The sequence below is a fragment of the Neolamprologus multifasciatus genome, chromosome 2 (genome assembly GCF_963576455.1).
Source record: "Neolamprologus multifasciatus chromosome 2, fNeoMul1.2, whole genome shotgun sequence".
Classification (NCBI taxonomy): Eukaryota; Metazoa; Chordata; class Actinopteri; order Cichliformes; family Cichlidae; genus Neolamprologus; species Neolamprologus multifasciatus.
The window spans coordinates 2,887,215-2,909,291 of NC_140440.1; the positions used below are offsets into that span (position 1 = coordinate 2,887,215).

Genomic DNA, 22,077 nt, shown 5'->3' on the forward strand with positions numbered 1-22,077 from the left:
TAACTCTGGGCCCGTGATTCTTTGCCTTCCTGAGGTTTTTCTCCTTACAGTCGCCCATTGCATCCTGCAGGGATCCTCTCTGTCACACTTTATTTCTTTCACTGATCAGCAACGCGAGCCAAAGGCGTCCTCCTCAAAGTAGTCCGCTTTTATTCTCTGACACCAACCCTGAGCTTGAGCTTTAAGATTTATGTCTCTGCAGAGCTGTAACATGAACAGAGAGACTGATTCAGTGAGGTTAGCCTCCTGAATGCTAGAGGAGAACACGCCGAAGAGCAACGTCCAACTAACCCGCATTCACAAGTCCTTTTATTCATCCAGCAGCTGGATTCATTATACTGAGGCTCAGGAATCAGAAGGTTGGCGGTTCGATCCCTCGCTGCTCCCGGTGCGTTCATCAGAAGAAACGTGTTCGTGTGAGTCAGGCACGACACCCAGAAAATGAGCCACACTAGAATAATACAATCATAACAATAATGTAATAAATAAGAACCATATACAGTACACACGCACAGCAGCATGACAAGCTGGTTGTCATGAAGCATCTCGCAGTGTGAATGAGGTTGTCGAGCGGAGTGTCTGAGGTTAACCTAAAATAAATACCCTCTGTCTCCCACAGTGCACCTCCCCGCCCCTGCCCCCGGCGTCACCTCTCCTGCCCTTCATGCTCTTTTTTTTCACATCCGTGTCCCCTTTTGCATTTTTCGTGTACTCTAGCTACCCCAATTGTCTCCCTCGCCGCCTCTCTGTCTCTGTGTGATTCTCTCTTTAACCCTGCTTGCTTCATTATGCCTCTTTATTATCCTCCTCCTTCTGCCAGTTTTTGTTTCTAATTGTCCTTTTGTTACTTCTGAACGCACAACAGTTTAACAGGTCATGACAATAATACCCCACACACTGCACACAATGGGACTAACAACATGGGAAAGCTTTTTTCTTTGCACCATTTTTGGATATTTTGTGGAAACACAAACAGCCAAATAACTTTCTCGAGTTTTTGTCTTTTTTTAATTTGAAATGAGCGTGACCTCTCCTGCCGCCAACAACATTAAAAGAATTTGTAGCAAACAGGAAGTGAAGCGCTGTCTTTACAACAACCTTTACAGGATTTTATTAACCTTCCACTCGATCCCCATCGCGCTCTGCATCCACGCACATCTTTGTGCTCCTGTGTTTCCCCATGAAACAAGTTTAGGAGCTTCAGGTTTGACATTTCCTTCTTTGACTGAAGTGTGTCAGGCTGTGGCACAGTGTGCAGGTGCTCTGCTCGGTCTCTTAAAGTGCAGTTGGTTGCAGCAGGCTCTGGTCAGGAGTGACCCTCTGTGAGGATGACGCTGTCTGTGTAAGAGACCCTGGGTGACCCATCACAGCAGTCACAAAGTGCTGTACATGAAGGATAAAAATAAATAAATAATAAAAAAGTAATAAATAGTCAACATAAACAACACAAAGGGTTAAATGTAAAAAATAAAAAAGTTTTTAAAAAAAGTAAAACGCATTGATCAACAGAAGGCTTTTTTAAACAGAAAAGTTTATAACTGTTCTTTAAAGGATTCCACAGAGTCAACCAAACATAGTTGTGGTGGTAGACTATTCCACAGCCTTGGTGCCACAGGCTGAAAGGCTCTGTCCCCTTTCGTCTTCAGTTGTGTACGGGGAACAACCAAGAAACTCTGAGTCTGTGAGCGAAGACAACGAGCAGCAGTGTATTTTGTAAGAAGCTTGGATAAATAATATGGGGCCTGGCCATTCAGTGCTCTGTGTGTTAAAACAAGAATTTAAAACAAATTCTAAAATCTATTATGTAAAAAATGTAAAAAAATAGGAGTAATGTGAGCTTGCTTGCTAGAACGTGTCAGTAGCCTGGCTGCTGCATTTTGTATAGCTTGGAGGTGAGAAAGAGATGATTTGTTCAAGCTGGTAAACGGGGCATTACAATAATCTAAAGGCGATGACACAAATACATGAACAATTTTTTCCAGTTCAGCTAAGGAGATCATATGTCGCATTTTAGAAATGTCCTTAAATGAAAGAAACAGGAACGAGAAAAGATTTTACATGTGAGTCAAGGCCCAGAGAAGAATCAAATATTACTCCAAGATTTCGAATATTTGACTTGGCAGAAGGACAGAAAGAGGCAAGAACCTGACTGATTTTAGAATGTAGTTCAGGAGGAGCTACAATCATGTTCTCGGTCTTATTTGTGTTTAAAACAAGGTAACTGTTTGAAAAACAATCAGAGTTAAACACTGGACTAGGGTGGACAGCCTATGCAGCTGATGAGGCTGAGGACATATGCAGTTGAATCATCAGCATAGAAATGATATGAAATGTCACTAAAAGACTGAATAATGCCAGCTAAAGGAAGCATGTAAAAATAAAATAAAAATGGACCCAAAACTGAGCCCTGTGGAACCCCACAGGTTAGGGGGACAATGCTAGAGGCGAACCTGTCAGTCCTAACAGAAAAGGTCCTATCTGATAAGTAGGAAAAAAACAGTCTAAGGCAGATCCATATATACCAGCCAAAACCTTCAGTCTGTTAAGTAGGACTTTGTCGTCAATGGTATCAAAGGCTGCACCGAGATCAAACAAAATGATCACAGAACAATTCCCTGCATCAGAAGGGATTAATAGATCATTATAGACCCTTAAGAGAGCAGTCTCAGTGGAGTTCTGCTTTTGAAAGCCAGATTAAAAAGGGTCAACAATCTGTAATCTGCATGGACCTGAATTAATTTTCTACAATTTTTTCTAGTAATTTGCTTATAAATGGCAATTTTGAAATAGGCCGGTAATTACTAGTAGAGGCTTACTACTAGGATTACTAGTAGGATCTACTAGGAATTGCATTATTGTATTAAACTCCTCACTGGAGGGGAGAGGGAGGGGAAACGGGGGGACAAAGGAGGGCAAGACCAACTGAGCTGTAGTGTTTGTTTACACTGTGCAATATTTGCAATATTTCTTTTTTCTTATATTCAACTGTGCAATAATCACTGTGCAATATACTCACTCAAATGTGCAATCCTATTTATCCATATGACATATTCTGTATTTATATGTGTGTATATGTGGGCCGTGGGCTGTCAGAACTCTTAATGCAAACTAAGAGTGTGTAAATACTTCCCCAACACATCCACCCTGACACTGCTGTTGATCATCTATGTGCAATATCTCAGTCTTACCATGTTCTGTGCAATATTTTTGGCTCATGTGCAATTATTTTGGTCCCAGTCTGTTTCAATGTTTCCTACACATACACCATGTATATAGTTCCACTCACATATGTATACATATACACTGTTTTTTATTTTATTCTATTTATTTAATTATTTATTTATTTTATGCCTTTGTTGTATATTGGTTTCTCTTCTTCTTACTTTAGCACCTTTGTGGTTCAGCTACCCAATTTCGCTGTGCAAGAAACTGCACAATGACAATAAAAAGCTCTAAGTCTCTAAGTCTAAGTCTATATGGCATATTTATGCTTATATCCTTACTCTCATTCCCCTTATTGTATCTATAACATGCAACTTCTTTCGGTGCTGTGCTACTGGAAACTGAATTTCCCGGAGGAACCCACCCGAGGGATTAATAAAGTTTCATCTAATCTAATCTAATCTAAACATCGTGCAGTTACTGGACTTTAAAATGCCTCTTTATGGTCCAACTTCTTCTAGTTTCTTCTGCAAATTTGTGATTGTGCATTGTGAATATATTTGTCAGAGAACGCAACATTGACCCTAACCTGCACTGGATGTTTGTAATACTGAATCTGATGCTAATAGTTAATACTGCTGCAGGTCTGGGTGGAGGTTCTGCCACCAGCAGCTGACCTCCATCATACTCAGGACGTTGGTCCACTCATCGTCTTCTGGGATTTTTGTTGTCCTCCATATTAACCTGCTCTTTCTCTCTCTCTTTCCTTTGATTTGTTCTAAGTGCTGATTGGTTGCTGAAGCTTGATGGATGTGTATAAAAGCATGGCACCTTGGTCCTTCTCTCCTGCTACATGATCTGCATCAGCACCGTCATGTTTCTGTTGCTGCTGTGGTGGAGGGAGTTACCCACAGTACTGTTCTGGTTTCTTCTTCTTTAGTTTCCAGGTCGAGTTTAGGGCTCGTGATCTTCTTCATCTTTCGTTTGTTTTAGCCGGGCTCTTTTCTTTGGGAGTATTTTCAATGTTTCCATTATTTGGAATCTCATGTGCTGTATTGCTTTGAGACATAAATTTAGGGAGCGTAACCACTCAACTGAAAGAAAACAGACCCACTCCATGTCCTGGAGCCCGACACTGTGGATGCAGCGGGTAGCTGTGCTTATGATAAACTCCACATGAGTAAAATGAGTCAAAGTGGTGGCCCCTCCCACAGCTGCTGGGTCTTTCAATAATCACCACCTCTAATAAAAAAGAGTTGCTTATTAAGGGATCAACTAATGAAAGTCTGTTAATGACTGTTGCTTCTACTCTGCGTACATCGAGACACAGTAAGAGACGCTCTTAGATCTGCTGTAGAGCAGATCCTCCAGGTTTCTTTTTCACTGTGCAAAATTGACAAGACGTCTGACATCGAGTGGTTTGAATATCAATAAACAGCCAGAGCGATAACACATCAGCTGGGTTAATGAATGTCACAGCCACGATACAACATATGGAGGAAGCCCCACAGCTCCTATCGCAGGGCCACAGTTTAGGTTTCACAGTTAATTACAGTCACTTTTATTGGCATCGTAAATCATCATTACTATTAACAACTGTGCGCCTTTTATGATTTCTCACCTCACAGTGAAGCTGATTTAGTTACTGCGTTTGTTCCTGCCTCACACATGAAACACATAACCGCTGCCTCCAGAGCCCAGGAGGCTGAAAATACATCTCATCAACATGCAAATGTTGTAATTGATCAAAAGTGTGATTTAAATCCAATTAATTATGCAGCTAGGCTCATAAGAGCTCTGCTGTCAGCCTGCCAGGTGTGAAGCTACAGCACAGGTGGAGGCAGACAGCGACCACGTCACAGAGACAACCGGCTATAGATCCTCAGCAAATGCTGTGTGTGTTGTCCTAATTGAGGATCCTTCATTAATAACTAGATCAGCCTGTTTCACACAGAGTCTGAGGTGTCAGGGATCATTCTACAGGTTTGTAAAGTGCTTAAAGGGATTTCTGTGTGTGTGTGTGTGTGTGTGTGTGTGTGTGTGTGTGTGTGTGAGGGAGAGATACAGTTATTGATCCAATCTGCTGGACTGTTGCATTTGGTCATTCTGGTCACACAGATGGTAAACGGGTCACATTAAAGCTCTTCTGTAGACTTTAGCCACACTGACAGTACAGATGCAGAGCTTCAGCAGCCACACACACCGTGGACACGTGCATGTTTATTTGTTAACAGCCTGTGTGTTATCCTCCATAAGGGCCTTCATAAAGTGTTTGTGAACCAATATCAGAGCTGGGAGAAAAACCCATCAGATTCATTATCGTGCAGTAGAGACATGAAACATAGTCGATATAAAGCGGACAGAGCTCGTCCATGCGTGTTCTGACAGACAGCACAAACAGCCGGTGACAAAGAGAACAGCGCCGAGCTGAACCAATCCTGCGGCTGGGACAGAGCCAGAGAAAGAGCACAGGCGCTAATGTTTGGGCTGCTCCACACCTGAGTGTCAGTGTCATGCTCTTCTTCATTTACATGAGAACGATTCTTAAATAAGTACGTGTTTCCTGTTTGGCTCTATTTCAAACATTTGGACACACAAAAATAACAATTTTAGTTTGACTTTTTGTATTAATCATTATTTTATGTCTTTGATTTTTCTTTAAAATGCAGCTCTACATTTTATCGTGTTCAACTTCTGACAGAAGATAAAGATTTAAACCTTTTTAACCAGCAGTAAAAAGAAGCCTTTATATTTATCAGAAACTTACTTACTTTACTTACTTACTTAATCAATTTACTTCATCATATTTATCGGTAGTGACGTGAAAAGCGTATAATGCTGCTGGCAATTTTATTTATTTAGCACATTGCATAATAGCAAGCTCAATGTGCTTAATGCAGAGGATGAAACCATAGAAACCTGTGTAGGTTGATTGTGCCTTAAGGCAGTGAAAACAGACAAAGAATTAAAAAACACTTATTGAGTGCAGGGCCCAGTGAAAAACGTCTGTTTTTAAATGTATGCATGTATGTGATGTCATGTCTGCTGTTATTTTTCCATGCACTGACATATTTCTGGGGATCTGTAGCTGCGGTCTTATTCCCAGCTTTGCCGAGATTGTTGCACTCGTCTCGTTTGTCTGAATGTGACGACTTTTCTCTGACATTAGAAATCAGACAACAATTCAAAGCTTTTTTTTGCAGGATTAAGAACTCTGACATGAAAGGAGTAAAAGTACAGAAAAGAGTAAGACAGGACAGTAAGAGTGTCAAATAAATGTACGTACACCTGTCCTTCCTATTAACTGCAGCAGCTGTTACAGCATCTGTACAAGTCGGGGAAATGACACCGACAACACTCGCTCTATACTCACTCGGCATTGTGTTAAGATCATCAGCGCACTAATATATATATATATATATATATATATATATATATATATATATATATATATATATAGTTTGAGCCAAAGTTCATCTTCTACGAGTCATCCTAACACAAACATCTGCCACACTCCCACTGAACTAAGATATTGAACCTTCATCTCCTGCTGTTCTTTAACCGTTCAGTATCAACATCTGGAGCGACAGACTGCACAACTTACAGAATATCACAGAAAAGATCAGCTGCCATACTTCCACCACCACAGCATGACTCTCAATGCTTTGAGTACACTCGCTCAAACACCTAACACTCAGCGAGACGGAGCAGCGGCTGGAGCGCAAACACACACAACCTCTGATGGACTAAAACCTCCCAACAAAGCTTAAGTAAGAAGAGGAGCTGGTGAGGAGAAGACTCTTCGCTGGAAATGGCACAGTCTAATCACCATGAGGAGAAAAGGCTGAACACTGGAATAGGAAGGGAATCAGCCGGTCTGAGCGGCTCTGCGCTGACCCGAGGAGGAACCCGGTCACACCGAGGCCACAGCAGCTGACACTAACACTCCAAACCTGCACCTTTGATCGAGTCGTGCCAATCCCCTGCAGAGCCATAAACGTTACACAATAACGACGATAACAGAGTGCCCAGAAGGAAAAACAGCCAAGTCCAAGTTTGACAAGAGTGAAGGAAGAGCCTGACTCTGCCTGCACACGGGGGTCCTTTAAAAACTGCCGCACACCCTCTGCTCATTCAACATGAAGAGTCTGCAGGTAGAAGCAGGTGAATGTGTCACCTCAGGATCAACCCAACACTCCCCAAATCACGCGAATCCAAACGGACCCACACTCAGAACCAACAATCAGGGACACGCAGTTCAGACGCGCTAACTTACAGGATCCGGTTCCGCTGCACTCACAGTCCGTTACCAATCAGTGTCCGCAGACAGGTGAGTAATCCCCGCTGCGTGATCACGTCTGCGTTTCACACGGGAACTCGCAGAAATCTGAGCGTGACATCGCTCCACGGCCAAAGAGCTCCGACTCCCTCACACACGTCATCCCTGCGCGCTTCCTCCGTGCGCGCGCGGAGGTCACGGCAAAACACAGCGAAACGTTTCACTCACCGTTCCTGCGAGAGCATGTCACCACATCCCCACGAGCCACGGTCACTCTGCTCCACTCCGAGCTCACAGCCACGAGCACCGAGGAGCGCAGACCCGCGGGGACGCGCAGAGGGCATGCGCGTCCGACGCGGAGAGCCGGAGAAAGGGCCAGACAGGTGGAGGAGGCGAGGAGGAGGCTGGAGAAGTGCGCGCAGACGGAGCTGAACTCAGAACATCCACCCGCTCCACCCGCTGCGCTCTGGTCCCTCCTCCTCAGGCCTCAGCCGAGGGAAGCCTGCCCCCCACTCACACCCCCACCTTCGTCACTTGACAAACGTGATCCGTTTGGTCGTTCCTGATGACGTGATCGGGCGAGAGAGACCAAGCCTGACCTTGACCTAACATGATCCTTACGGGTCAGGGGTCATAGTGGGACCGACTACCATGTGATCGCTGTCAATATTAGAGTGTAATGTTTCTTATTCTGTGTTTGTGGACGTGTTTGTGAACCAACTTTAAACAGACTCTTTCTGGGGTCAAAATAAACAAAGGCAGAAACACGGTTTTAAAAAATTATTATCGCTTTGACCCTCAGATCAGTCGATTGACCTATGCTGACGTCACACAGCACACGCTCGTAGTTTCTAAGTTAAAAGAGTCCCCCACCAATCTATCATGAAGTTGACCTTGAAGACGTCGGTGGATGGAAGCCAATTATTTTTTGGGTGGAGGCGATAATTCGTCCGGGTGGTTGAGCTTTTTGAAGCCTCCCCTCATAAACATTTTCATGTCTTAGTGCATCACTGACAAAACATAATGTATCTGTAAGGCAATGTTCCCTCTAATGTTTCATTTATCTGAGCGAACACACAAACTCCCTGAGCGGTCCCTTGGACCACTGTGAGCAACAGTAGACGTGTGCACTGTGGTCACGCCAGCATCAAATCCATCCAAGTTACATGGTTTATTAAAATAATCAAATTACATCATTTACATTTATGTTAGACTACTTTTAATTAACTGCTTTAGTCCACTTACAATGAAAACTTAAAAAAATCTTGTTCATGACCTGTGTAGTATGTTAACACTATTGGAAGTAAAAATAACTTGAAGTCCAATTTTTAAAACAACTTTCTTTCTTTCTTTTTTAAATAAAGCTCTGACTTGTATTATGAGTCTGTGGCCTGGGAGAGAGTCCTGTAACTCTGTGTCTGCAAAATACAGTATATAATGACCAATGTTGGGCAATTAATTATATAGTTACTTCTTCAGAAAAGTTACTGAGTTATGCAAACAACAAGTTTTTTGCAGTTGTTTACCTAAAAATGCAACCAAGGCGTTTTTTTTGTTTTTTTTTAAATAAACATTTCAAACTATTTACAGAACAATCAGCTGTTCTGCATCAAATTTGATGCCACACAAATTATTTGTGCCACTCCAAAAAATAATTTCTGTCCACTATGAGATAAAGGAGAACAACAGGCCTGACAACAGGAGATGTATCACTCCTGTAACACCTGTAACATTCAGCAGTCGCCTCATTGTTCTGACACACACAACAAAACTATTGACTACACTACACACTAACTACACAAGATTTGCGCTAAACGTCGCAAATCTCTCACATCTCCAAAGGTTGATTCTGTTCATCTGGACGTAGCGTTTTGTGGGAGAAACGTTTCGTCACTCATCCAAGTGACTTCTTCAGTCTCAGCTGCCTGCAGGTTTTTTATAAACAGTACATTTGCATAATGACTGAAACCAGCCCACTGAAGGAACAATGGGCTGGGAGGTTAGTTCTTTAATCTTAATTATGCAAATACTCATGACCATTGATCAACAACCACTGACCAAAACCCACTGATCAAAGACCACTGATCAATGGCCATGAGTACCATTCACAGAGAGTTGGGGAATGGCTGCAATCACAACATTGTAAGATGGCGAAAGATGTACCCTTAGGCCCCCTCCTCGATTCAGAGATGGTCTTTCCCTTTTCACGTAAATGGCCTCCTTGACTCTGCGCTCAAACCAGCGTTCCTCCCTGTCCAGGATGTGTACATCCTCATCATTGAAACACAGCCATCACTCCTAAAATGTCCCCCTTCCTAAACACTAAATTCCATGTTGCCATATCATTTTTTGATTGGTCAACATGGTACATTTTTCGACCAATAGGAAAGGGTGTGGGTTTTTTTTGGTTTTGGTGTTGCTCACAGGTGGAGAGTGCTTTCGAGCGTTTTCCTTATAAAACGCTGTTTTTACCATTTCTTCCCGCAGTAAATATAAACAATGATAGTATTCAGGAATAAAAACAAACATTGCATATATTTTTATCATAACTAGTTTTACGTGGCCGATCAACACAATTTAAAAACTGGTATAAAGTCCACATTTTTTCAATCAATTGTTCCGTCTGTCCTGCTCACATCTCCAATGGTTGTGCACGTTGTCATTAACGTGGCTTCACGCCACATCAGCCACGCCGCTTTGATAGATAAAACATCGGTGTCGGCACATAAGGACGCTGTCATAGCCTGTCAATGATTAGCTGCGTATATACGACTGTGAATCGCATCATTGGCTGGACTATGGGATAAGGTGGCATTGTTCTAATCCCATACGGGAGCAGCCAGTCACTTACTGACTAACACTGCAAAACAGAATTGTTAAAGTTTTAATTTTAATTTCAATTCAGGTTAGATTTTTTTTGTGCGCAACGCAGATTTCCTGTGCGCAGAGACCGTGCCAGCAGTGCGCAATTGCGCAGCTTAGAGGGAACATTGCTGTACAGTCAGTTCATCAACAGAAATACATTTAGATTGTTAGTGAAACTTTCACAATGATAATTATTTTATTTACACTCTTTTATTGATAGTTTTATTAATTTTAAATGTCTTTAAATGTGATCTCAGAGACTTTATTAACAAGAAAACATTTCAGGCAGCATTACCTGGGGAATGCACGTGAGCATCATTCGTTAATGTTTAAGATTTACAACGTTTGAATTATTTGACCTCCAAATAATGAACCCTCTGCTCTCTATACTTTAACCTCTTACCGATTTCATATCCTGTAAACTTGTTTATCATTTTTGATGTATGGGTTATTTCCATTGTTTTAACTCCAGTTGTTGTTGTTGTTGTTAAAATGGATTTCAAACTGCGCAGTTGTAGATTTTTATTAAATATGGTCTATGAGCGGTTCATTATGGCCCCTAATTCTTGCAGATTGTTGTACAGCTGTTGCTTTAATTATTTGTTAAAAAATAAAAATAAAACGATGGTGAGATAGATTAGTAAGAGAAGGGGCCCACAGACAGCCCACGGTGCTCACAGCTCTGTGTTACGGCCTTTTTTATGGGATCATTACTTTCTAACTGTGATGTTCGGGCCTTCTTTTTAAAAGAATTCCTTCCATGTGTCAGAGATGGATAATAAAATAGGGTAATAAAATAAATATTTAAAGTAGATGACGTGTCAGTGACATATTTTTATTATGTCCGTATATTTCTGTGCAGCTAATCAGATCAACGTCCTGCAGTGAAACCAGTTTAGCTGTGGTATCTTTGGTTTGTCAGTGATGCGAGGCCACCGCGGTTTATTTCTGTCGTATGCATATAAAATGACTCAGAACAGCATCTCAAGGTGCTTCATGGTGTGAGATGAAGACCTGATAACGATAACATCACAGAGTAAACCCACCAATCAACATCACCACTGTGAGCATCACTCGATTTCAGTGGGGACAAAAACACGAAGAAAGAAAGAAAACTCCTTTGAAATCTCGTTTAGAGACAGCGTCTGTCTGCTGATGGTTTGGGCCGAGACAAAACAATAAGAATAAGAATAATACATTTTATTTATAGGGGTCTTTCAAACCCCTCAAAGTTACCAAATGAAAAACATACACAAATAAATAGGAATAAAAAAAAGATGTAAAACCATAAAACTATAAAAACTGATCAAGTAGAGAGAGAGAAGGACCTGAAGACCATAGTATCAAAACATTCAATTAAAGGGAAACTGTGTGTAGTCTCTGTCATAGGGATATATTTTCTACAGACACATACAGAAGGAAAAACTGAGAGTTAATCCTGATGTTACCTCTGTGACTTCAGGAGGATGTCAAACTCATTCAGGTCACAGGGATTTCCAATAAAACATGTAAATGAGTCCCAGGAAACGACACAAAGATTTTTATGTTTTTTGTCTCTTATATTTGAATCCTTTGTGGTCACAGAACAAACTCTGTGTGTGTGTCCACAGTGATGACGTGTTGACCTCAGTGAAGCTAAACTTTATTCACAGCTGGATGATGTTAACATTTAATGACACTCACTGTGTGAGTCTTTTCTTAAGACTCAAGATGCTGATCCGTTGGTTTAAACTGAGTCTACTCTGTAATATCAGGTTATTTTCTAGGGACGGACGATGCTCCTGCATCGTGTGTGTGTGTATTGATTGATTGATTGAATCTTTATTTTGAACATGTTAAAAAAGTACAACAACATAGAATTAAAAGAGACAAATAAACAAAGCAGAACAAAAGGAAAACGAGCAACCACAACTACAAATAACTTTCATGTTCAAAAAGGAGCAGGAAGAAGCATAAGATTATTTAATCCCACCCCTTTTCCACTATCTAGTAATCAATAGACTACAGAAATACCTCCTTGCAATTACATTATCTGTCATGTGTATTTTATTATTATTATTATTATTATTATTATTATTATTATTATTTATTTTTATATATATACATATATGTTTCTATCTATCCATACATACGTATATACACATACGCACATATACACATTTTCAATAACTCCAGTAACACCTCAAAGGATACACAACCTACAGATATATATATACCCATACCAACATACCCGTGCACCCGCACACACATGAAAATATTGGACAAGAACACCCTATCAAATCTCTACCTCTTCCTGTACCCTGTAAAAACCATCTCCTTAAACCGCTTTTTAAACTGCGCCATGCTCGGACATTGCTTTATATCTTTACTTAGTCTGTTCCACAGCTTCACTCCACACACAGAGATGCAAAAACTTTTTAATGTTGTACGGATATGAGGATGTTTTAAATTTAATTCCCCCCTCAAATTGTATCCCCGTTCCCTTTTAGAAAACACTTTTAGAATATTGTTAGGAAGCAGGTTATTTATTGCTTTATATGTAATTTGTGCAGTGAGAAAATGAACCAGATCTGTGAATTTTAGAATTTTTGATTTTAAGAATAGTGGATTTGTATGATCTCTGTAACCAGTTTTATGGATTATCCTTATGGCCCTTTTTTGTAATAGAAAGATTGATGATAGCGAACATTTGTAAGTATTGCCCCACACCTCTGCACAGTAATTCAAATACGGTGCAATCAGGGAACAATAGAGAATGTGGAGTGATTTGTGGTCCAGAATGTGTTTTACTTTAACACTTCTTGAAATTTTGTTATGTATATGATTTATATGAGACTTCCAGTTTAATTTATCATCTATAATCACACCAAGAAACTTATGTTCAAGTACTCTTTCAATTTCCACACCATCTCTATGAATCTGCACTTGTGCCTTTCTAAGGGAATTCCCAAATAAGATTATTTTAGTTTTACTTAGATTTAGCGATAGTTTGTTCCTGTTAAACCATTTTTTAATTTTGCACATTTCTGAAGTAATTGTATCCAGGAGCTCCTTTAGATTTCCCCCAGAACAAAATATATTTGTGTCATCTGCAAATAATACTAATTTTAATATATCAGATGCCTTACAAATATCATTTATATAAATAATAAATAATTTTGGACCCAGTACAGAGCCTTGTGGAACACCACAAGCAATGTCCAAGCATGATGAGGAATGGACACCCAGCTTCACAAATTGTTTCCTGTCACTTAAATAATTTTTCACCCAGTGCAGTACAACCCCCCTGATCCCGTACCGTTCCAGTTTATTAATTAATATGTCATGATTGATTGTGTCGAATGCTTTCTTGAGATCCAGAAATACTCCAGGTGCATACTGTTTCTGATCTATAGCATTCGTAATCTCCTCAATTGATTCGATTAATGCCAGAGATGTTGATCTTTTTGATCTGAATCCATATTGACTGTCAGAGAGTAATTTATATTTATCTAAGAATTTGTCTAATCGTTTATTAAACAGGTTTTCTAGGATTCTGGAGAATTGTGGTAGTAAAGAAACAGGCCTGTAATTTGTGAAGTGGCGTCTATCCCCAGTTTTATACAGCGGCACAACTTTAGCTATTTTCATTTTGTTTGGCACTTTTCCCGTCTGAAATGATAAGTTGCAAATATATGTTAGAGGTCCTACAATTCCTTCAATGACCTTCTTGACGATTTTCATGTCAATATCATTACAATCAGTTGATGTTTTATATTTACACATGTGTACAATGTCAATTATTTCTTTTTCCTCCACTGATGTGAGGAACATTGAGTTAGGGTTCCTATCAATCAGGTATTCACTACAGTCTACTGATGGCAGTGACTCAGGAATTTGTTCTGCCAGTTTTGGTCCAATATTTACAAAATAATGATTAAAGCTGTTGACCTTATCAGCAGTGTTTTCCATAATATTGCCATTGTCGATAAAGTATTGAGGATAACTTTGTTGTCCAGAATTATTTTTAATGATACCGTTTAAAACATCCCATATTCCCTTCATATTATGTTTATTGTTGTTCAATATTTTACTATAATACTCCTTTCTACATACACGTATAATATTGGTCAACTTATTTTTGTATTTTTTATATTTATTTTCAGCATCTTTTGTTTGTTGTTTTAGGAATTCCCTATAGAGTGTATTTTTCTTTTTACATGCATTTTGTAAACCCTTAGTGATCCATGGTCTATCTGAATATTTGTGCTTTCTGTTGTATTTTATTGTTGGACAGTTTTTATCGTACAATTCCATGAATATTCTTAAAAATATGCCCTATGCAATATCAATATCAGTTTCTTTGTACACATTGTCCCAGTCCTGATTTAATAGATCATTCTTAAGTGCGTTCATAGTTTCTTCTGTCCTTACACGTCTGTATCTCAGTTGTGTGTGTGTGTATAAATGTTTAGACATCTTTGCGTGGAGAGAAAAGTGGCATTTTACTATACTTGTGGGGACCAACAGTCACTTATGGGGACAAAATGTGGTTTTAGTGTCAGGGAATGCATTAGAATTATAATAATAAAAAATCTGAAGCTCAGGCCTCCTTCATCCAGCCACTCCACCCAGCTCTTCCAGGGGACACTGAGATGTCCCCAAACCAGCAGAGACGCATCATGCATGTCCCAGCTCTGCTCCGGGGCCTCTTCCCAGGTCGAAATGCCTGAAGCAGCTCACCTGCAGGCCACCCAGGAGGGCACCTTGTCAGGTGTCTCTTATTTCTTCAAATAATGGAGGAAAAACTCAACAAGCACATCATATCAGACCCGCAGGCCTCTACAACGACACACATCATTTTCTCATGTGTCAAACTTTCCAGATACTGCATGACAATGATTTCCACCTTCAGGCCAAACTATAATTAACAATAACACTAAAGCCTAGCGACAAAGATCATCCTTCTCTGTCTGTCAAGATTTGACAAGTGGCGTCTGGTGCATGACAGCTGGATAGATGACCCGAGGCCGAGCCGAGGTCCCACCCACTATTTTTCAGCGGAGATGGCAAACGATGAGAATGAGCAAAGAAACAATGCCGACACAATCGTTTGCTCACTCTGAGCCAGCATGTGAAGAGCTGGAGTTACGCTCAGAGAAATGAGCTCTGTGGTCTCAAACTGGGCTGTGTTGACTTAAAGCTGGTCACAAACACATCCTGCTCACACAATTGTTAAACATCAGATATACAAATCAAAGTTTTTCTGTGGTGGTTTTATTAACTGTGCTTTAGCCCCGCCCAGCGTCCTTCGCAGCACAAACAAGCACGTCCATCAGGTGTAAGCACTCACCATCCCTCTGAACTCTTTTGTTCTTGCAGATCACAACAGTTTATACCTGCTTGCAGCAGGATGATGAGCTCCGAAGGCAGGTAAAGGATCCAGAAGAGAGCACCTGCATGCGTCGCGGTCGTCTCACAGCCAAAACTTTAACATCAGTCAGGAGACAGCGAAGCTTGTTTTAGGAGGAAAACGTCTCGTTCTGCTGTCTCCGTCTCCCTCTCTCATATCCCGCCACAGATAATTTCTGAGCATGTCATCCTCATCATCATCCATTAAGTGCCATTCTGGTTTTCTGACTCTGATAACTCAGTCAAGATTAGACTTCATGAAGGCAGACTGACGCCTTGGTAAGTGAACACAAACTCCAGTTTGTTCTAAACAGAGGTTTGATTTAGTGCAGTTTATAATTTAACCTCTTTGGCTACAACTGCGTCAGCCTGACTCACGAACTGACGTAAAAGTGCATCATTTCTGGAGGATGGTGCATAAAACTAATTTAATAATTCTGTAATAAAATATTGATTTCACGATAAAAGTAAATTTTAGGATCTCAAAATAGGACACGGAGTCAGATTACCGGTTTGAAAGGTTTCCATCGACACGGGAACAACTGGGCTGAGGAGAGGCAGGTACGTGAGGTCAACCACAGGTAAGCTTCCCTCCACACAGGTGTGTTTTCCACAGTGAATGCTTGTCTCTGTGACTGTGGAGGAGAGGGCTGGTACACTGGAGGAGGCAGATGGAGACAGTAGGTAGGTACACAGAGAGAACTTCAGCTGAGAGGCTTTTTTAAGGCTGGAGTAGTTACCACTCTGATAACTGTAACCATCAGTGAATGGATGGAGAAACTTCTCATATGTGTGAAGGTGGCTGGATTGATGGAAGGCAGGCTGCTGCGCGGTGCTGTCATGTTTGCTGTGTGCGACAGGCAGAAAAGGACCTAAAATGCAGACTCACCTGAGGAATTTAACTCAAAACTCGGTTTTATTGCTGGACTCCAAAAGAACAAAACAAACTGGGAAACTGTCATGGTCCGTGGGAGTTTCCATCTGTGGCTGCTGGTCCCCTCTCCTCCCCTTTGGGGTGGAGCCTTCCAAATCCCACCTGGACCTCATTGCATGCAATCAGCAGGAGGGCTTCTTAAACCCTGAGCAGTTTACCATGCCTCACTAGTTTATTGTGTGCCATCCGGCAGTAACTTGGCCTCTAGTTTTCTTAAACTCATGCTCTTGTTTTTTCCTGGTGTAACCTGATCTCTCCGTGTACAGAGGTTGACGTGGCTCGAACTGCCTGGAGTGTTCTCACCTACCTGTCCTGATGATCCTTGGCTGCTTCTCCTGCTCGGTTACCTGCCCCCGGCCTGCCTCGACTCCCCCGGACCACCCCTCCTCAGTGCACTCTGTATCGGGCCTTTTAAGTAACGACAATTACTATCTCCAGTCATCCCCCCCCAGTCAATAACTCATAATCTCGTTTTAATTATTGTTCCTCATCTCCTTATAGACCCTCCACGGTTCCCCCATCCCCGTTGGTTCCCCCTCGTTGTTCCCCACACCTGTCGGCAGCTTGTCCCTCAGTATCCCTCCCAAACCTTTCCCTCTTTCGTGGCTTCCCGAGTTAAATAAAGCTTTTCCTGAACTGCTCACCTGTGAGTCTGCTTTTGAGTCCTTTCCCTGGGCAAAACCGTCGGGTTATGACAGGAAACACATGAACTAAACAGGCAGCTGGGCAAAACACACAGCAGGGAGCGAGGAAGAAATACAAGAGGCTAGCGAGGGAAAACTCAGCTCGGACTAATCACACACAGACACATGAGACCGGCCAAAACACAATACACTAACCCAGTGGTTCCCAAACTTTTTTTACTAGGCCCCCCTTAGTTTTACAAGAAAAATGTTCGCGCCCCCCACCACCTAACACCCCCCACCCACAAACACATCCTCCAACCACACACACCCATATTTTGTTTTCAAACTCCATTGCGGTTTATTTCACACCTCAAACATTTAGTAAACAATTAAGCAAATACTTCAAATACTTTTAATAAATCTTCAATAAATTACAGACCATGAGCGAACCACTTGTGTTCTCTTTCAAGATGACTGTACCCCCTCCACGGGGCATGAGGGGTCACTGAGCGGTTTTGTAAATATTAGTAAAAGAGACCAGAGGTCAAGGAAGTTCAACACGTGTGGGAGACTTTGGACTGACGTGGCAGCTTCCATCATCAAAGCACATTGAGAAGGAGGATGTTTGGGATGAAACGTGTCCACCGACGTTTAGAGTCAGAGTCAAGAAGCAGCCAAGCTGCTCTGTCTTCACATGGAGACCCGATGATGTTCTCAGACACCGGGTGTTTGGATTTTTATTCATTTACCATTAAATGAACCAACAGTAATTCTCTTATGCCTCTAATGTTTAAAAATTAGTTTAAAAAGTGAATAGATTGAAAACACAAAAGTGTTACCTTAAAAGGAAATCCTGTTCAGACAAGCGAGCTGCCCTGTGAGGTCTGCACTGTCAGAGTGCTTGTTGGTGGGTTGGAGGTCAGCAGGCACCAAAATGGTTATGCTTTGGAAATATTGCAGTTTTAAAGTTTTAAAGCACAGAGTGTGTGACCTCAGCAGCTGCATGCATGAGAGATGAGCTCTGAGGAGGCAGTGCTGTCACGCCGCATTAATGATGCGCCACAGCAGGGGTGGGAATTCCAGGCCTCAAGGGCCTGCAGGTTTTAGATCTCATCCTGGGTCAACAAACCTGAATCAAATGATTAGTTCATTACCAGGCCTCTGGAGAACTTCAAGACATGTTGAGGAGGTCATTTAGCCATTTAAATGAGCTGACATGTCTAATGAGCTGACACGTGAGTTCCCCACCCCTGTGCTCCAGCTTCAAAAACACGTCTGCATGTGGCCTATCCCTCTCTGTATGAATGCTTTGGCGATTAAAGTCAAAATTTAAATATATCTATAGAGTTTTATGAGTTAGTCTGTCAAACACATGCACTGTGCACAATGGCAGCTTTCTGCTTTGCCTTCTGCAGCTCTTTTCTGTCCACCCAGCTCTGGCTGCTTCAGCCTTTGTCAGCACTGCTGCTGAAAATGAAATTCATATTTGTGACCTGGCTGTGACTTCTTCAGAAATAGATTTCAGCTGATGCAGACCGTGAGCGAACCACTGGCTGTCTGTGGTCCATTTCACTGAGATGACTTCAAACACCAGAGCTTTCTGGGTCACAACTAATTCTTGTCATTTCATACCAGCGTTTCTACGACAGGTTTTAAGGTTGTGAGCAGCTCTCTGCTAATAACCACTCATCACAAGTTAGCTTCAGGCAGGATGAATATTTCAAAAGGACAGCTTTATCCAGTCTTATTCATCTGACTGTAAATAATGAATAGTTTAAACACACACACACACACACACACACACAAGCCCGTTCAGCTATTTATTGACATAATGGTTTCCCTAACCCCCTAACCATTAAAAATGAATGCCTTACCCTAAACCTAACCATAACCTAATTGTAACCCTGACACTAAAACCACATTTTGGGCCTCAAAAAGGCCTTCAAATTTGTGAGGACCGGTGTGTGTGTCCTCACAAGTGACTGTTGGTTCTCACAAGTATAGCAGAATGCAGATTTCGGTCCTCACAAAGATAGCTAGACAGGAACACACACACACACACACACACACACACACACACACACACACACACACACACACAGAAATCCCTTTAAGCACTTTACAAACCTGTAGAAATCCCTGACACCTCAGACTCTGTGTTAAACAGGCTGATCTAGTTATTAATGAAGGATCCTCAATTAGGAGTCTGCTACGCTCGCTGTGATGCCATAATCCTTATCATCACCATCTCCATGCAAATATTTTCTAATCTGCCATAAACACGAAGTCAGCCTAAGGTCTTTTGTTTTTACACAGGTCTAAAGGTTCCTCGGGTCAGATAACCTCTGATGGGCTCATCCGAGTGAGAGCTGGAAGTCAGAGTTTATGGAGGGCGTGGAGATACAGTGTGACTAATCATCCAGGAGGGCAAAGAAATTCACTAGTTCATCATTAATAAAAGTCCAAAGTCTGAGGCGCTCGCTTATGTCACAATCTCAGGGTGCCAAACTGTCCGACACCCTGCAAAAAAGAAGGATTCACACAAATGAGCGCAAGAAAATTTAAAAGGAAGCACATGTAATAAGTGCTCACAAGCCCACTTAATGTATCATATATTGAGATATGTATATTTCCATACAATAATTAATATGTAGCGTCCATGTCATTTAAGCTGCTTTGTCCTGCGGTTACTGCTGAACTCAGAAACACGAGGAGGTGTGTGTGACTGTTGTCGTCCAGATAATCACCTGGTTTACCAGCGTCTCATCATGACACCTCAGCGGGCTCCGTGGTCATTTTGACATACGTGTGCTGGGGTTCCTGGGAGCTTGAGTTTTGTCTGATGTTATTTTCAGCAGTTATTCCTGGTTTATTTCAGTTCTCTGTGGTTCTTTGGATTTCAAAAGCCAGATTTTTGGCTTCTTTACTGCACACGTGACATCTGTTTCAGGGAGCTAGACTTGCCGTGTTAGGATGCTGGACGAGTGGCGGACTCATCCAGCATGATTTAGACTGGTTTACTACTCGTTGTGTTTGATCTAAAATACATTCAGTGCTTCTGTGCTTATTGCTGTGAGGTAAAGAGCCCATAGTAATCCAAAGAAAATGTGATTAAGGATAGAGATGGAAATGTGCTAAAGGGTGTAAACAGAAGTATGTGCAGATGTTCACTGGGAGTGAGGAGGATGGACAGGATTAGAAATGAGGGCCAGCTCAGAGTCAGAGAGGCTGAGATGGTTTGGACGTGCGCAGAGGAGGGAAGGTGAATATGGCTGGATCTTGGCTGACATACCAAATTTCCTCAGCCTCCTCAGGAAATACAGCCGCTGCTGAGCCTTCTTGACCAGCTGTGGGGTGTTCAGTGTCCAGGTAAGGTCCTCAGAGATGTAGACACCCAGATATCTTAAGCTGCTCACCTTCTCCACCTCAAGCCCCCAGATAAACAGTGGCTGGTGAGGCCTCCTCTTCTCCGTCGTGTCCACTATCATCTCTTTTGTCTTGCCAGTGATGAGGGTGAGGTTGTTATCCTCACACCATGACACCAGACCGGTCACCTCTCTCCTGTAAGCCGCCTCGTCTGCTCCAGTGATGCGGCCGATCACTGCAGTGTCGTCCACGAACTTCAAAATGATGTTATCTTTGTTGGAGGTGACACAGTCGTGGGTGTACAGGGTGTAGAGGATGGGACTGAGGACGCAACCAGTGTTTGTAATAATGCTGGCTGAAGTCCTGTTGCCGATCCTGACGGACTGGGGCCTGCCAGTCAAAAAGTCCTGTAGCCAGTCACATAGGGTGGGATGTAGGCCGAATGTTGCCAGCTTGTGAGTGAGTTTGTGTGGGATGACAGTACTGAAAGCAGAGCTGTAATCAACAAAAAGTACCCTGATGTATGAGTCTTTGTTTTCCAGGTGGGAGAGTGAATAGCGAAGGGCAGCAGCGATGGTGTCTGACGTGGACCTATTGGACCAGTAGGCATACTGCAGGGGGTCCAGAGTGTCTGTGATGTTGCTCTGGATGTAGACCAGCACCACTCTCTCAAAGCACTTCGCAATCATTCGAGTGAGTGCAACTGGCCTATAGTCGTTCAAGCAGGTGGCTGGGCTTTTCTTGGGGAGAGGAATGATGGTTGTGGTCTTGAAGCATGTGGGGACAGTGTTCTGGCTGAGGGAGAAGTTGAAGCTCCGCCATCTCATTGGCACATGCTTTAAGAGCCTGTCCTGGGATGTTGTCTGGTCCTGCTGCCTTGCGGGGGTTGATCCTCCTCAGGGCTTTGTGCACCTGGTCTATTGTGACCTCTGGCGGGGGAGGGGGTTGGGTGGTCTGGGGGTTCTGGCAGGTCCAGGTGATCTGTCCATAGGTTGCATTTATTAAAGCCACCAGCAACGATAAAAACAGCATCTAAATGAGTAGTCTCTAATGCGCTGATGACATCATGGAGTTTGGAGAGCGCTGCCGCGGAGTCAGCTTGCGGCGGGATGTAAACAATGGCCAAAAACACAGCTGAGAACTCCCGCGGCAGATAATAAGAGCGGCATTTCAGCATTAAAATCTCCAAGCCAAAGGTCCATGGTCCTGACAAACCCTGACAAAAGCAACCCTATGATGACTTTAGAAAAGTCTCCACAACCAGTTTATTATATATATATATATATATAGTAGAATAACTGAATATTTTCCATTTTATGACCAAGACAAAGAGAAAGAGAGAGAGGTCATGGCAAAAAGAGTGCACGGCTGACAGAAAACTTGGTTTAGTTGACTTCTCGGTAAGATGTGAATTTAAGAAGAGTTAGATTTGTATAGCGTCTTTCAACAAACTG

At 42.1% G+C, this 22,077-nt stretch overlaps 1 protein-coding gene and 1 long non-coding RNA gene across 5 annotated transcripts in view; one reads left to right on the forward strand and one right to left on the reverse strand.

Annotated features, from left to right (window-relative positions):
• htr4 (5-hydroxytryptamine receptor 4) overlaps nt 1-7,926 on the reverse strand; it is a 155,361-nt gene extending 147,435 nt beyond the window's left edge. For 2 of the 4 annotated variants that reach the window (XR_014877625.1, XM_085182976.1), the window contains exon 1: nt 7,439-7,925. The gene's annotated coding sequence lies outside the window, so the exon portion shown is untranslated. Of the gene's footprint in view, nt 1-7,438 lie in introns of all 4 variants that reach the window. The other 2 variants (XM_085182992.1, XM_085182984.1) reach the window with 2 other exon arrangements.
• Nucleotides 1-22,077, forward strand: part of LOC146523829 (uncharacterized) — a 290,156-nt gene that overhangs the window by 165,402 nt on the left and 102,677 nt on the right. The window lies entirely within an intron of this gene.